The following is a 15,216-nucleotide window of genomic DNA, read 5'->3' as shown; positions in this document are numbered from 1 at the left end:
AAGTGCGGGTAGCCGTAAATTAGAACGGGACCTAACAAAACGACTTGTGTTTATGATTATAGATTTCCGAGCGGAACCTAGAGCATCCTCCACCTCAAGATACCCAGACAATTTTTCAAACCCCACCTTTTAAGAACTGTTGTGTTGTGAATATTTTACAAAACTGTGATATATGCATGAGATTGCTTTGAACTGTTTTACGAAGTTTGAGATGTATTACATTACTCAATTGTTGATAATTTCTAGTATATGTTCATACCGAGTTTGAAATGTTATATTTAGACTGAGAGTCAGTCGGTGTAAGATTATAAAAACCCGGAGGTATCCCGGAGGAGTTTAAAATTGAGAACGTTAACGCTAGCGAGTAGTGTGGCGTGTATATTTTTTAGACCGAGGATCGGTCAGTAAAAACTGATGAAAACCCGGAAGTATTCTGAAGGTGCTTATTTAAGAATATTAGCGCTATAGTAGAGCGTGATGTATAAGTTGTAAGACCGAGAGTCGGTCAGTTTTGTTTTTATAAAATAAAAACCCGGGAATCATTCTGGTGATATTTATAGGACGATTAAAGTCCATAGTAGTTACGTTTCAAGGGACTTAACGTCCATTTATGAAATACTAAACACCTCGAATTTTTATTAAAACGATTTCCAAAGATCACATTCCCTCAACTATACTTTATCGTTCGAATAATAAATATCTATTTACTATTCATTTATTATGGGAGAAGTATTCTCCAGTGAATATTTATTTCAGACTCGATTAAATATTAAAGATTATTATATTACTTAAATACAAATTAGTTGAGGAATATTATTTCAAATATTCTTTTCAAGTAAACTCATTCGAGATTTAATTATTTACCGATTAATATTTAATTATTTATTATTTATTAAAGGATTTATTTATGATTTAAAAATAATAAAACCTGATATAAAATACTTTCTGATTTTCGGAAAATCATTCGAATAATTTCAGATCGTCGGAGAATATTATCCCGACTTATTTTAATATTTTGAATATAGTTTCAAGGAGAAACTTTTCCCCCTTATTTAATTCTCTGTTGATAACGGTCAACTCACATCCTTAGTACTTCCTCCGAAAATTTCGGAAGTACGTATATATATATATTTATTTATTTATTTATTTATTTATATCCTAGTAAGATAAGTTGTTTCTATCAACAAGCAAAACGCTTGGGGAACTTCGATGTGATTCGAGTTCTCGATATATGATAGAATTCTTTTAAAAGGACAAGGGATGGGTAGACTCTGGTACTATGTGTGCTAGATGGACTACCAAAGGTACCGCAGGCGAAGGTACTCTGTATACTCAGGAACTTGTGAAGTATGTGTATACCCAAAAATGGGACACGTAGCCTGAATACGGCAAGGGTGATAACCGGGATACGAAGGTGTCATCCTTCTACTAGTAGAAAAGGTTACTATTATCGTATTACGACTGATCATCATATGCGGTGGCTCCAACGAGTGTCCTATTCTTCTAATTGTAATTGTGATGCAATACCGTAACTCAAGCCTAGGCACTGGGTTTACCATTAAGGTATTCGCAGGATAATAATCCATTAAAGAATTGTTTTCATAAGAAGGTGTGTATCACCAAGGAAAAATATTTTTGAAGAAAACGTATTTATCATATGACATTTTAACTTGAGTTTATCATACAGTCATTTCATACTGTACATTATTATGCTGGGCATTATAGCTCACTCTTGCTTTCTTTTAAATGACACAACACAGCAGATAACCAGTATGCTGGTGTGGGACTTAGTCGCTTTCAGTCATGGGGGAATCCCTGGCAGCTTTGTCTCAAGTGGGCCAAAGTATCATATAGGTATAAGATATCAGTCGTAATTAATGTAACTTCAGGTAGAGGTTATGAATAATTGTTTGAGATCCTGTAAAGTACATTAAGTGTAATAAAAGAAGATTACATTTTGTACATCGTTTCTAAGGCTATAACTTGTGTGTGTGTGCATGAGATTGGGGTCTGTTGGATTATTGAATCAATACAGGTTACACATGAGTGAAGGATGGCGTGACGACCTAGATTCCTGACCCCGGATTTGGGGGCGTTACACTTTTCCTCTTCAAAATATCTGAACTATCAGCTTCAATTTCTTTCTGAGAAGTTGCCTTGTCAGCTTCAACTGTCACAGGTTCTGATGCATGAACCTGTGCTTCTTCTTCATCTGATTCATCCTTAAGGATCATCCTTCTTCTCCTTGGTGGACATTTAGGAACAGATTTTGTTCTTGAAGGTTTAGATCTTGATGTTGCAGCAGATTGTGGAGGTTGTGCAGGCTGGAAATATGTTCTGACGGTAGGTTGAGTTGGTTGAGGTTGAGAAATGGTAGGTTGTGTAGTGGTTGTAGGTGCTGATAGAGGTTGGGATGGTTGTACATCAGGATATATGGCAACATAGGTGTTTGGATCAGAGTTTACTAAGACCTGTTTGACTGATAGTGGAATTTGGAGGTTCTTAGTACAGTCTTCTTATTATCAGTAGATAATAAGTCAGTGAAGGCTCTTTTAGCTAGTTTAAAGGGTTCAATCAACTCACAAGCTAGTTGGGGCTTATCAGAACTACAGAAACTGTAAATAAGTTGGCAAAAGCTAGCAAAATATACAGTATTTATGTCCTCTTGCATCCTATCCCCAATAAATCCTAGCACAGCACTAGCATAATCAAAATGAGTTTAATTAATGAGAGCATACCCGATTTGCTGACTTAGAATTGGGATTGCATCAAAATTGGAGCACTTGTTAGCAAAAGCTTTTGTAATGCAGTCAAAGAAAAAACTCCACTCCCTCATGATATGGGGTCTCTTCAATTGTCCCATCTTTTCCAAAGACTTTTCATAGCCCAGATTTGCCATCAGTTGCTGAAGGGCCGGCTCCTCAACTGATGAACTGAAAGTGCAGTTTTCTGGTAAATGTAGTGCTTGTCGAACAGTTGAAAAAGTCACCACATGCTCATCCTCCCCTGTTGTAAATATGATGCTTGGGGACCCATTTGCACCACCATTATCATAAACACCACTCCTCCAAAACTCCAGCACTTGAGTTCCTGAGAGTGCTGCTGGTTGGGTCAATGCATACCCAATCTCACTTCGAGATAGAAAATCTTGGATGAAATGAAGTTCTGATGGAGCTTCATCATTCGAAAGAATAGCCATGTAGTTATTAGGAACAAACTTGGTTCCATCATAAATCAGATCTTTTGGTGCCAATTCTGTAAAGAAATAAGTGAGAAAATGTTTGTTTGCAAGGTGTTTGATAAAATGCCTGTGAAAAATAGAGCTTCAGAGAATATTAGAAAGAGAGAGAGAATAATAGAGATAAGAAAAGAATTAGAAAGTAGGTAAAAGATTGTAAAATCTTTTAACTCCCATATATATACTCTCTCCACTCAATAACTCTCTTTGGAAGTAAAACAAACACTTTACACCTGTCAGCCAGTAAATAGTTAAAGCAGTAGTTAGTGAGCACGAGAAATAAGCAGTAATTATTGTGCACATGCAGTTGTCAAGGCAAACACGTTTCCCACTAACCAAATGATTATAACTATTTTTATCTCACTTGATTATTTTCTGATAAAATATGACTGTTACAGTAAAACTATAAATGAGTCAAGTAAATAGATAATGCCACGTAAGCATCAGAGTTTCCATCAGAATTTGCATCAGAACTTGACTATTATCAGAATTTAACAGTCATCAGAATATGGCTTTTGTACTCAAAAAGTGAATGTCTGTATCTGTGATTCTTCATACAAATACTGACTGGTTTCTTCAGAGTTTAATCATCAAAACTTTCATCAGAACTTGTCCTCAGAATTTATGCAAATAATACTTAACTGTTTGTCAAAAACAACTTAATCACCACAGTAATTTTCATCATTTACATGGAGTGAGAGTGTGTGCATTTGCAAATGATCAGATAAAGATTAAAGTCTGATAAATTTCAGTATATCTTAGAAATAAGGCATAACTAAGAAAAGTGCTTAAAATTTGTCTTTAATTTTGAAGTCTACTATAGAATAAATTTATGCAAGAGTCCACCCCAGTTGTTTGTGCTCATTTTATGCATATTTTGACATTCTTTTTATAGTGGCTTCCCAGTGTAAGTGAGTCACAACTGCTATCAGAATTTATGCTATTATCAGAGTATTTCTCCAGTAATTAGAGAATGTGAAAAGTCACCAAGAAAAATTTATTTGCTTTTCTAATGCATATTACTTAATACCAGCAATGCACTTGGGTCTTCCCTTTCACATATATTACTCTAGATCTCAAAGGAGTACCTGACTTCAATTTCTTTTCTTTTCTTTTCTTCAGATAAGTGAGGCTTATCAAGCATGTAGTTCATCCTTAAGATTTACTGACATCAGAATTTGACAGATAAGAAGCAAAAATCTAGTTTGTGACTTAGTAATAAGATACACAAAGTAAATTTGACTAAGCTCAAAATCAGAATTTGCTTATATAATTGATTTCCACATAAATAACTAATTCAAACATGGGATTTCTAGTATGTTAAAGACTACTAGGTCAGTATCTAGCACCTTAATCCTCATTGGAATGAATAGTAACAGAACATTCAAAACACTATTAGAGTATATAGAATTACATCAGTTTAAGCACAGATTACATAGAGATAAGACAATCTATAAAAACTGATCATAAAGTCTGATGCATGAGAATAAAAACTAAGCAGATTTTGAGAAAGAACCTGAAACCATTCCAAGTTCATTTACCAGTCTTGTAAAAGTAGCTTCACATAGTGGTTTTGTGAAGATATCTGCTAGTTGTTGATCTGTTGGAACAAAATGCAATTCCACTGTATCTTTCATCACATGTTCCCTTATAAAATGGTACCTAATGCTGATGTGCTTTGTCATTGAGTGTTGAACTGGATTACCTGTCATAGCAATAGCACTTTGATTATCACAGTAAATGGGTATTTTAGTAAATTCTAACCCATAGTCCAGTAACTGATTTTTCATCCAAATAATATGTGCACAACAGCTTCCTGCAGCAATATATTCTGCTTCTGCAGTTGATATGGAAATTGATTTATGTTTCTTACTAAACCAAGAAACCAATCTGCCTCCAAGAAATTGGTAGCTTCCACTAGTGCTTTTCCTATCTATTTTGCATCCTGCAAAATCTGCATCTGAGTAACCTATTAGCTTAAAATCTGATTCTCTAGGATACCCCAATCCTAGATCAGCTGTACCCTTGAGGTACTTGAAAATTCTTTTAACAGTTATTAGATGAGGTTCTCTTAGATCAGCCTGAAATCTTGCACAAAGACAGGTAGCATACATGATATCAGGTCAACTAGCAGTTAAATAGAGTAATGAGCCAATCATACCTCTGTAGTTAGTAATATCTACTGGTGCTCTAGTATCCTTATCTAACTTGGTTGCAGTGGCCATGGGAGTGGATGCAGTTGAACAGTCTTGCATTCCAAATTTCTTGAGTAAATTTCTGGTGTTCTTGGATTGATTTATGAAAGTACCTTCTTCATTTTGCTTGACTTGAAGTTCCAGAAAATAGCTAAGTTCTTCCGTCATACTCATTTGATATCTTGACTACATTAGTTTTGCAAACCTTTCACAGAGTTTGGCATTTGTAGAACCAAAGATGACATCATCAACATATATTTGTACCAAAAGTAAGTTTTTTCCATGGTTGAGGTAGAACAATGTTTTATCAATTGTGCCTTTGTTAAATCCACTTTTCAGAAGAAATTGAGCTAAAGTCTCATACCATGCTCTTGGAGCTTGCTTAAGGCCATAAATTGCTTTATCAAGTCTGTAGACATGATTAGGAAATTTTGGATCTACAAATCCTGGAGGTTGTTCAACATATACCTCTTCTTCTAATTCTCCATTGACAAAACCACTTTTCACATCCATTTGAAAGACTTTAAACTTCTTGTGAGCAGCATAAGCCAAAAAGATTCTTATGGCTTCCAATCTAGCAACTGGTGTAAATGTTTCATCATAATCAATACCCTCCTGTTGAGAGTAGCCTTTAGCAACCAGCCTTGCTTTGTTTCTTATAATTATGCCATCACTGTCAGTTTTGTTTCTGAACGTGTGCCAACAATTGATCTGTTCTTTGGTCTTGGCACTAGGGTCTAGACTTTATTTCTTTCTAATTCATTTAACTCTTCCTGTATTGCTTGCATCCAATCAGCATCTTGAAGAGCTTCTTCCACTTTCTTTGGTTCAGTCTGAGATAGAAAGGAATGATAGAGACATTCATTTGATGTTGCAATTCTAGTTTTGACACCTGCTTCAGGATCTCCAATTATTAAGTCAGGTGTATGTGCTTTAGTCCACTTCCTTGTAGATGGAAGTTCTCTACAACTGGATCCTCCCCCATGATCCATGATATCTCCATCAACATTTTATGATGCCCTCCATATAGTTATGCTCTTCGAGACTTCAGAATTTGAGTTGGATCCTTCAGGAATTGAAGAATCAGAGTTTCCAAAATTATTAGAATTTGGCTCATTAGAACTTGATGAATCAGAGCTTGAAGAGCCAGTGACAGGTTCTGATGCTTCTTGAGAATCTTGAGTTGTGGCAGGATCTTCAGCTTGCTCCCCCTGAACAGGTGCATTTTCCCTTGGAGTAGTTACCACAGTTTTAATGACATCAGAATTTAACCCGTCAGAACTTACAGGATCAGGATTTAAGCCATCAGAATTTATAGAATCAGAATTTAAATCTTCATTTTCAAATCTCAGCTGATCATGATCATTGAAATCTTCAAGTCCAGTAATCTTTTTATCATCAAAAGATACATTGATAGATTACATGACAATCCTAGTTCTTAAATTGTAGACTCTGAAGGCTTTTGTGGAAAGTGGTTATCCAACAAAAATTCCTTCATCAGCTTTTAGATCAAATTTTGACAGCTGTTCAGGATGAGTCTTAAGAACAAAATACTTGCAAACAAATACATGAAAATATTTCAGATTTAGCTTCTTTTTCTTCATCATCTCATATGGTGTTTTTCCATGCTTGTTTATGAGTGTAGCATTCTGTGTAAAACAAGCAGTCTGCACAGCTTCAGCCCAAAAGTAGGTTGGAAGCTTTGCTTCATCAAGCATAGTTCGTGCAGCTTCAATGAGAGTCATGTTCTTTCTTTCTACAACTCCATTTTGCTGTGTAGTTCCAGGTGCAGAAAATTCCTGTTTAATTCTATGCTCTTTGTAGAACTCTTCCATGATTGAATTCTTGAACTCAGTGCCATTATCACTTCTTATTATTTTAACAGAGTCTTTGACCAATTTATCCAGTTTTCTGACATGATCAGTTAGAATAGATGCAGTTTCATTCTTCTTGTGCAAGAAATAAGTGTATCTTGTGAACTCATCCACTATAACCATAGAATATTTCTTCTTTACAATAGACATGACATTGACTGGACCAAATAGATCAATATGCAGTAGGTGATAAGGCTCAAGAATTGAGGATTCAGTTTTGCTCTTGAATGAAGATTTTCTTTGTTTTGCCTTTTGACATGAATCACAAAGGCCATCAGGAGAAAATACTGATTTTGGCAGTCCTCTCACAGGATCTTTCTTTACTAGCTCATTTATGTTGTTAAAATTTAAATGAGAGAGTCTCTTATTCCAATTCCAGCTTTCTTCAATTGATACTCTACTCAACAGACAGATTGTAGAACCATCAGAGTTTTGTTGAAAGTCTGGCTTCATATATGTTACCATGTCTGTAACCTTTCAGAATCACTTTGCCTGTAGAATTACTTACAACTTCACAATGTTCTTCAAAGAAATCCACATGATAACCTCTGTCACAGATTTGACTCAAACTTAGCAGATTGTATTTAAGTCCTGAGACAAGAGCTACTGATTCAATGATGACATTCCCAAGATTGATATTGCCATATCCCAGAGTTTTTCCCATGTTTCCATCTCCATAAGAAACTTATGGGCCAACTTTCTCCACAAAGTCTGATAGCAGGGCTTTATTTCCAGTCATATGTCCTGAACATCCACTGTCCAGAACTAGGATGTTTTTCCTGTTGCCCTGCAATCACAAAGAACACTATTGGTTAGTTTTAAGGACCCAGACTTGCTTGGATCCTTTGGCCTTTTTAAGTTTGTTAGCATTTGCAGTGAATTTAATTTCAGAGTTTATGCTAACATGCTGTTTATCAGACTTTATATCAGACTTTGTATCAGACTTTATACTAGAAGGAATTAAACTAACTTTCTTTTAAGAAGGTTTTATTTGATAATAATCACAGTATAAACTATGATATTCCTTACAAGTATAAATGGAATGCCATAAACTACCACAATGAAAACAAGGATTTTGTGGTTTAAACCTAATAGATTGACTCTTAACTCCTAATCTAGGAGGTAAAGAGTTTATATCCTTATTCTTCCTACAAAAAGAAGCAAGATGGTTAGAGTTTCCACAGTTATATCATTTCTTTTTAGGAGTATTAGGAACATGCATATAATTATTGCTTTTATTCACACCTTCCTTTCCATTCCTATTTTTCCTAGCTTCCTTTACCTTGTTCACATTTCTAATCTCTTTCAGCTTATGCTTAAGCTGCTTCTTTGTCATTAAGCCTATGTTTACTTCAGCTGGTTTATCTTGTTTTAATTTGTCAGAAGTTGACTTTTCTTTTACTTCTGTCTTAGAATCTTTTAACTTTTTAGAATCAGACATAACAGTTTTTGCTACAAATTTAACAGGATTTACCTTTGGCTTAGCAGTCTGTTTAACAACAATTGGCTCAATTTGCACAGTTCCTTTCTCACTTTTATCATCTCCATAACCTAACCCCTCTTTCCAGTTTCCACTACTTAGTAAATTCTGAGTTGTTATGCCAGAGTTAGTCCAAGTTCTGATGATCTCTCTTTCCTTTTCTAAATCAGTTTTTAGAGATTTATTCAATTTTAGCACTTCATCTCTAACATACAAAGCATAATCTCTTTCTTTCTGAGTTTGATGGAACATAACTAACTCTTTTTCTAAATAGTCATTTCTATTTTTAAGAGCAAGATTTTCAGATGTTAATCTTTCACATGTTAAAGTCTGATCTCTAAAACTAATGAACATGGTTTTAAGGTATAATCTCAACTCAGTAATATCATCAGTATAAAAAGCAAAGGTTGTTTGAGGTACCTTCAATTCAGCAGTGTCAGTACTGCTATCAGCATTTGCCATCAAGGCATAGTTCACCTCATCTTCAGAATCTGAAGTGACTGTCCCGCTTTTATTCTTTGTGACAAGTGTCTTGCCTTTATCACTTTTTCCTTTCTTGCAGTCAGGAGATATGTGGCCTCTTTCACCACAATTGTAGCATTTGACATATGAGTTGTCTCCTCTGTCAGACTTTCCTCCTTTGCCTTAAGACTTTCTAAACCCTTTCTTATCAGAACTTCCACCTTTCCTGGAAAATTTATTGCCCTTTCTGAACTTCTTGTAGGCTATCTTTGTGATACCCTTCACCATAAGAGCACACGGTTGCATCATCTCTGCATCAACATCAACTTCAGATAAACTTTCAGTTTCTGAATCACCATCATCAGAATATGATGACTCTGAATCAGACTTTATGATGAAAGCCTTTCCTTTGACTTTCTTTGAGACAACAACTTTAGGAGATTCCTCCTCAGCTTTAAGAGCAACTGTCCTTGACTTTCTTCCATGCCTCTTGCTCCTTTGATCCATCTCAAGTTCATAATTCTTGAGCATACCATAAATTTCATCAAGAGTAGTTTCAGTAAGGTCATAGTTGTCACTTATGGTAGTAGACTTCAAATCCCAATTTTCAGGAAAAGCTAAAAGTAATTTTAGATTTGAATCTTCAAGATCATATTCCTTGTCCACCAGTGATAGATCATTCAAGAGTTTGACAAACCTGTCATATAAATCAGTTAATGACTCATCAGCTTTTGAGTCAAAGTGCTCATACTCTTGAGTGAGTATAGTCCTCCTGTTCTTTTTGATTGCATCAGATCCCTGGCATCTTGTCTACAAAGCATCCCATATCTCTCTTGCAGTCTTGCATCCAATTACCCTGTTTGACATAACATTATCAATTGCACTATGCAGTAAATGCCTTACCCTTGCATCCTTGGCAATAGATGAGATATCTTCAGTTGTGTACTCACTTTTCTCCTTTGGTATGGTCTTTGTTGGTTGAACAACAACTGCAACAGAGAGCTTGGTAGGCTTGTATGGTCCTTCATTAATTCTGTCAAGGTATTCTGGATCTGTAGCTTCCAGAAACATAGCCATCTTCACTTTTCATATGGGATACTCAGATGGTCTCACTATAAGAACCCTAATTGTCTCATATCGACTGTGGGTTTGAGTTTTATGAGTTTCTTGAGTTTTGGTGGGCTTAGTTGGGGTTTGTGTTTCTTCAGACATGATTGTTTGTTTGGATCTTATTGTATGTGTGTTAACAGAAAGGCTCTGATACCACTTGTTAGGTCACACAACACTATAGAAGGGGGTTGAATATAGTGTTTATACAATCAAATCGATTTCAACACAAGTATGTAACAAAGATCAAGTATATTCAAATAAACTCTGTTACAATAGAACTTTTGTTCTCTCTCAGTGATGAACAATATCACTAAGAGCTGCTAGATTACAATGTTTAATCTTCTCGATAATGATAACACATATAGTGTAAACCCTAAGCTGTGTTTATATAGTACACAATTACAAGATATCTTCTAATTGATATGCAATATAATTTTGTCTCATAAAATATATCAATCAGATATCTTCTACAAGTCTTCTAGTCCTCTAACTCTTCATGCATATCTTCTTTTATTTTAGTCCAGATCTTCTCCTGTAAATCAGCCGCATTCCTTATCTGAAGTCTTCCCGCACTTAAGTCCTGATATATATCTTCTGACGCCTTAAATTCTGATATTAAGTTCTGACTTCAATAAGTTCTGATTTCAGTAAATCCTGATAGGTCTTGTTGTTAAGTTCTGATAACTAAACACAAATCAGATTAGACATGACATCTCAAATATATCTAACAAACAATTATAACTCTTCGTAAAAAATTCCTTTTGACGAACTATTTTTTGCATAAAAAACTAGACTCCGAAATATTTCCAACGGTATATAGCTTGATGTTCGGAAATGCCCGAAGGAAAGAAGTTTATTTCGCAAAGTTTGACATTTCGTAAATTCAGATTTTCTGTAGTGCGTTGTTTCCTTATTTGCACGGGTCTTGTATATTTTATACCTGACTGGAGTATCATTTTCATTAAACTCCCTAGTAGCTGCTTAATTTTTGTTTACTCGAAGTAAACAGTTCTATGGGTACGTGTTCTAGATTTGTATGCAATTCTTTTGCAACATGAATTCTGTCAATCCATCTTGGCGTGGATATTTTTTTTAGCGAGGAAATATAGTACGAGTTGTACTGTTTGTGTGTGCTTTCGAAGAAATAATTCTTCATAGCGATATGCCCTTGATAGTAGTGCCAAATTTCCGTGAAATGCCAATGCACATCATTTATGATGGATCTGAAGTCATGCTTTGCGGTCATTGTTGCAATGTGTGGCATCGGAGGCCATAGAGTTGTACTACTTCTGCAAATTATTGGTCAGAGTAGGAACATGACAGTAAAGTTCGGTTATTGTCCATAACAAATCATGATATTTGCAATATTAATAATAGAATGAGTCACCATCTTGCAATATATGATGAATTGAAAGATAAAATTAGATTATACTACTTCCCCGAAATTTAGGCATTCCCCAGCTGCCAATTTTCTCAGGAAATTCAGAGTGAAAATTGGTACTTTTCTTCCACGAAATCTCAGTAGATCATGACTTCTATTTTATTAGGATGAGCTCCTTATGTTTCATCCTTTTGTATTTGTTGTAAGGGGCCTTCTTTTTATTTTTTGAGAAGCTGATAAAATATTGGAGCCATTAAAACATAGGAAGTGCAAGCGAGGCCATGACACACATGGGGCTGGTTCCTGATATAACTTCTCCATGGATCACTACGAAGTTTGGCAGCGACAGATCGCCAAAGGTAAGTCTCAAGTAAATAGGCAATCTCCATAATAATACTAGCCATTTGCTCTGCCAATTTGGAACATGCTGCCTATCCATTTTTTTCCTTCCATATACCCCAAATAATTTACTGCAATTTTTATGCTCCCACAATAAAGTAATGTTTCAGTGAATTTTTATGGCTCTTTTGCCAAGTGAGTCGCAGCTACATGTCATTTACAATAAAAATCAAGTAGCATTATTTACATTTTATTTTGGGGAATTATGCTTAAAGAAGTAATCCGCAATGTTTCACCCACCAGAGAACATAGATAATTCAATATCATTAGACAAGTCATTCACATGTTAATTGTACTTAGCTTGACAAAATGAATAACATGATTTCTATGCTTCATAATAGATCGCAAGTCATGCACTCATAAATTTTAATAGCCAAAGTAAAATGCAACAGATAGAACACATCATCACATGAACTATTGTCAAATATGATCACATCATATACCGAGCCCTATGCATGATATCTTATGTTCGAAGAAACAAAGAGGCATAATAATTAACAAATATCATGCACGTCCAATTCTTTATTTGTGCTTAACATGTCAAACACTTTGAAAAACAAAATATAAGTGTAGTAATTGTGGTACGTGTTATCACATGCATTGTCTTGAACATAATTGATTTATTTGAGCATATAAAAATTCATTCAATCACATAAACATCAGACTTATAAATATGATATCTTTTAATTAGCCAAATAAAAATTTAATCAACTCTTATCGAAATATATCACTTTCCTGGATATGCGAATCGAATATGGCTGAAGCTTTCATCTGCCTTCACAATTTGCTGCCTACAAAATTTGTCGACTAATCTTTAAATATTGGTTTAAACTTCCTTGTACGTTTTAACAGACGGCGCCAAATGTTACGAACAAATTTCTGATGATGATAGAATGTCCTTGGCCATGTGGAGCGTCCTTCGGTCGGATCTGCAAGGAGAAGAATGCGAGGGTCCCCCCCCCGATTTACCTCCACTGTGAAAATCAGTAATCGGCATTTCATGAGTAAGATGGAACATACAGGTGTTATGATTGTACCAAAATTAGTGTATGTCATTCTCTGTAAAATATTGTGTATATGATTGTGTGTATATATTGGTGTATTTATCAAATCTTGGATATAAATGCTTTAGCCGTTACACTTAGAAGGAAGATGAACGTTGGAGGGGGTTACGTTTCTCTAGTTTGTTAGTCCATGTCCAATGGTCGGCCCATGGTTGATTTATGGGCCTTCGACTATTAGATTTGATAAATTGAGCCACTATCACTAACAATTCAAGAGGTAAAAAAATGTAAAGTACACTTCTTCCGCAATTTTCTTACGTCAAACGGTTGCAATTTCCGCCGATATTTTACGCGGAAAGCAGATAATTCGCGAAAAATAGATGTGAAAAAATATAATTTTTTTCCTATCCTGGATGTTAAAATCCAACGATCAGACAGTAATATATTAGATAACTGTTTCATGACACACGATTGACAGAAAAAATGACCCCTTTTAATGATGGTTAATCAAGATATCATTACGGTACTAATGGCTTTATTTATCCATGTGTTCGGATAAGAAGCATGCGTACATAAGTTTCACAGACGACCGCATGGATTTTATTTTAGTCTATACAGGATCATTGTATCCGCATTGCTGCCATCCGGGTTCAAGATATAATCATTTATTCCCGAATCACGATCAACCATCGCTAATTTGCTTTATCACTTTTTAACTATACTCACTTGCATCCATTACTTTTTTCCGCTACATATAATATTAATGGATCCCACCATATTATTCATTTTTCCTACTTTTTTCACTAAATTACACTTTTCCTTAACTTCCATTTCACAACCTACGTATATATACTATTCATCGGGACAGACTAAGTATAAACACGTGTATACTGAACACCTACAGCGTTGTCTAAACGCATAATCAAATCATATTCATGGGTAAGATTGACTTTTATCCATCCAGCAGTTGCTATCAATACAGAGCTAGCCTTACATAGCCCCATCAAGCAAGCATTGTCCTAAAACTGTCATTACCCGACCATACAGATACCTACACGTAAATCTTTATACGGTACTCATGTATTTGGTCGACATTTGACAAACACTTGCGTCAAGTTACTCTCAGGAGAAAAGCTCTGAGTTGGTGCCCCTGGTGCTGTTTTGTGCATATGACAAATTAATAATTATAAATGCGTCAATTTTCAACATAACTCGGTTCGCTGCATGGATGGAATATGGAGTGAAAAAGAATTTGATTAGATGGAGTGATGGACTCATTAGTCATTACTACCAAAGAATACTGTATGACTTTTGTTCCAATAAAAAAGATTTAAATTTAAATTTTGTTTTTTATTTGAACAAATGTCAGAGACAAATTTTATTATATCACCGTATGATCATATTTATATAGAGTTAGAGTCGGTCGAATAATTTTAGGGTAATTAAATATGTATTTATTGGGGATATTCAATCTGAATTTGTACATATACCCCGAGTATAGTGATTAAGGGTTTGTCTTCTATTATTCCCAATCGACTTTAACCTAATCCAATAATTCTTTAGAATAGATACTCCTTCGAAAGGTTATGAGTCATATTTGTATAAAAAACATAATATTCTACAAAATGAGCACATTATAATTTTGTATAAAATGAGAACACATTATAATTTTTGTGAGAAATTATTCCTAATATTTTTAAATTGCCTTAACCAAATTTAAATATACAATAACGGTACCAAATCGAGTCGGATAAAATCAAATAAAAAAAATTATACTTGATTCAAATCATGATCCAGTTCCAATAAATATTTATAAATTCGAACCCAATAAGATCATTCAAATATGTTGCGCTTATTCTAGTCATTTTCGCAACAAATTTTATTTATACCACTTATTATGATGTTCACAAAATTAATAAAGTTTTAACGTGAGATTTTTGATGGATGGGTCGAAATTAAATAAATTATATGCTCAAATGAATTTAATTTTGACATTTTTATTCTATTTACACAGTTACATCTTTTTCCTTTTAATACTTGGCAAGAATGTGTTCAAATCTTAAAAAAAAATCA

Source organism: Apium graveolens, chromosome 3 (genome assembly GCF_009905375.1).
Source record: "Apium graveolens cultivar Ventura chromosome 3, ASM990537v1, whole genome shotgun sequence".
Taxonomy (NCBI): Eukaryota; Viridiplantae; Streptophyta; class Magnoliopsida; order Apiales; family Apiaceae; genus Apium; species Apium graveolens.
The sequence above is the reverse complement of the archived record's forward strand: the minus strand, read 5'-3'. Positions refer to the sequence as shown.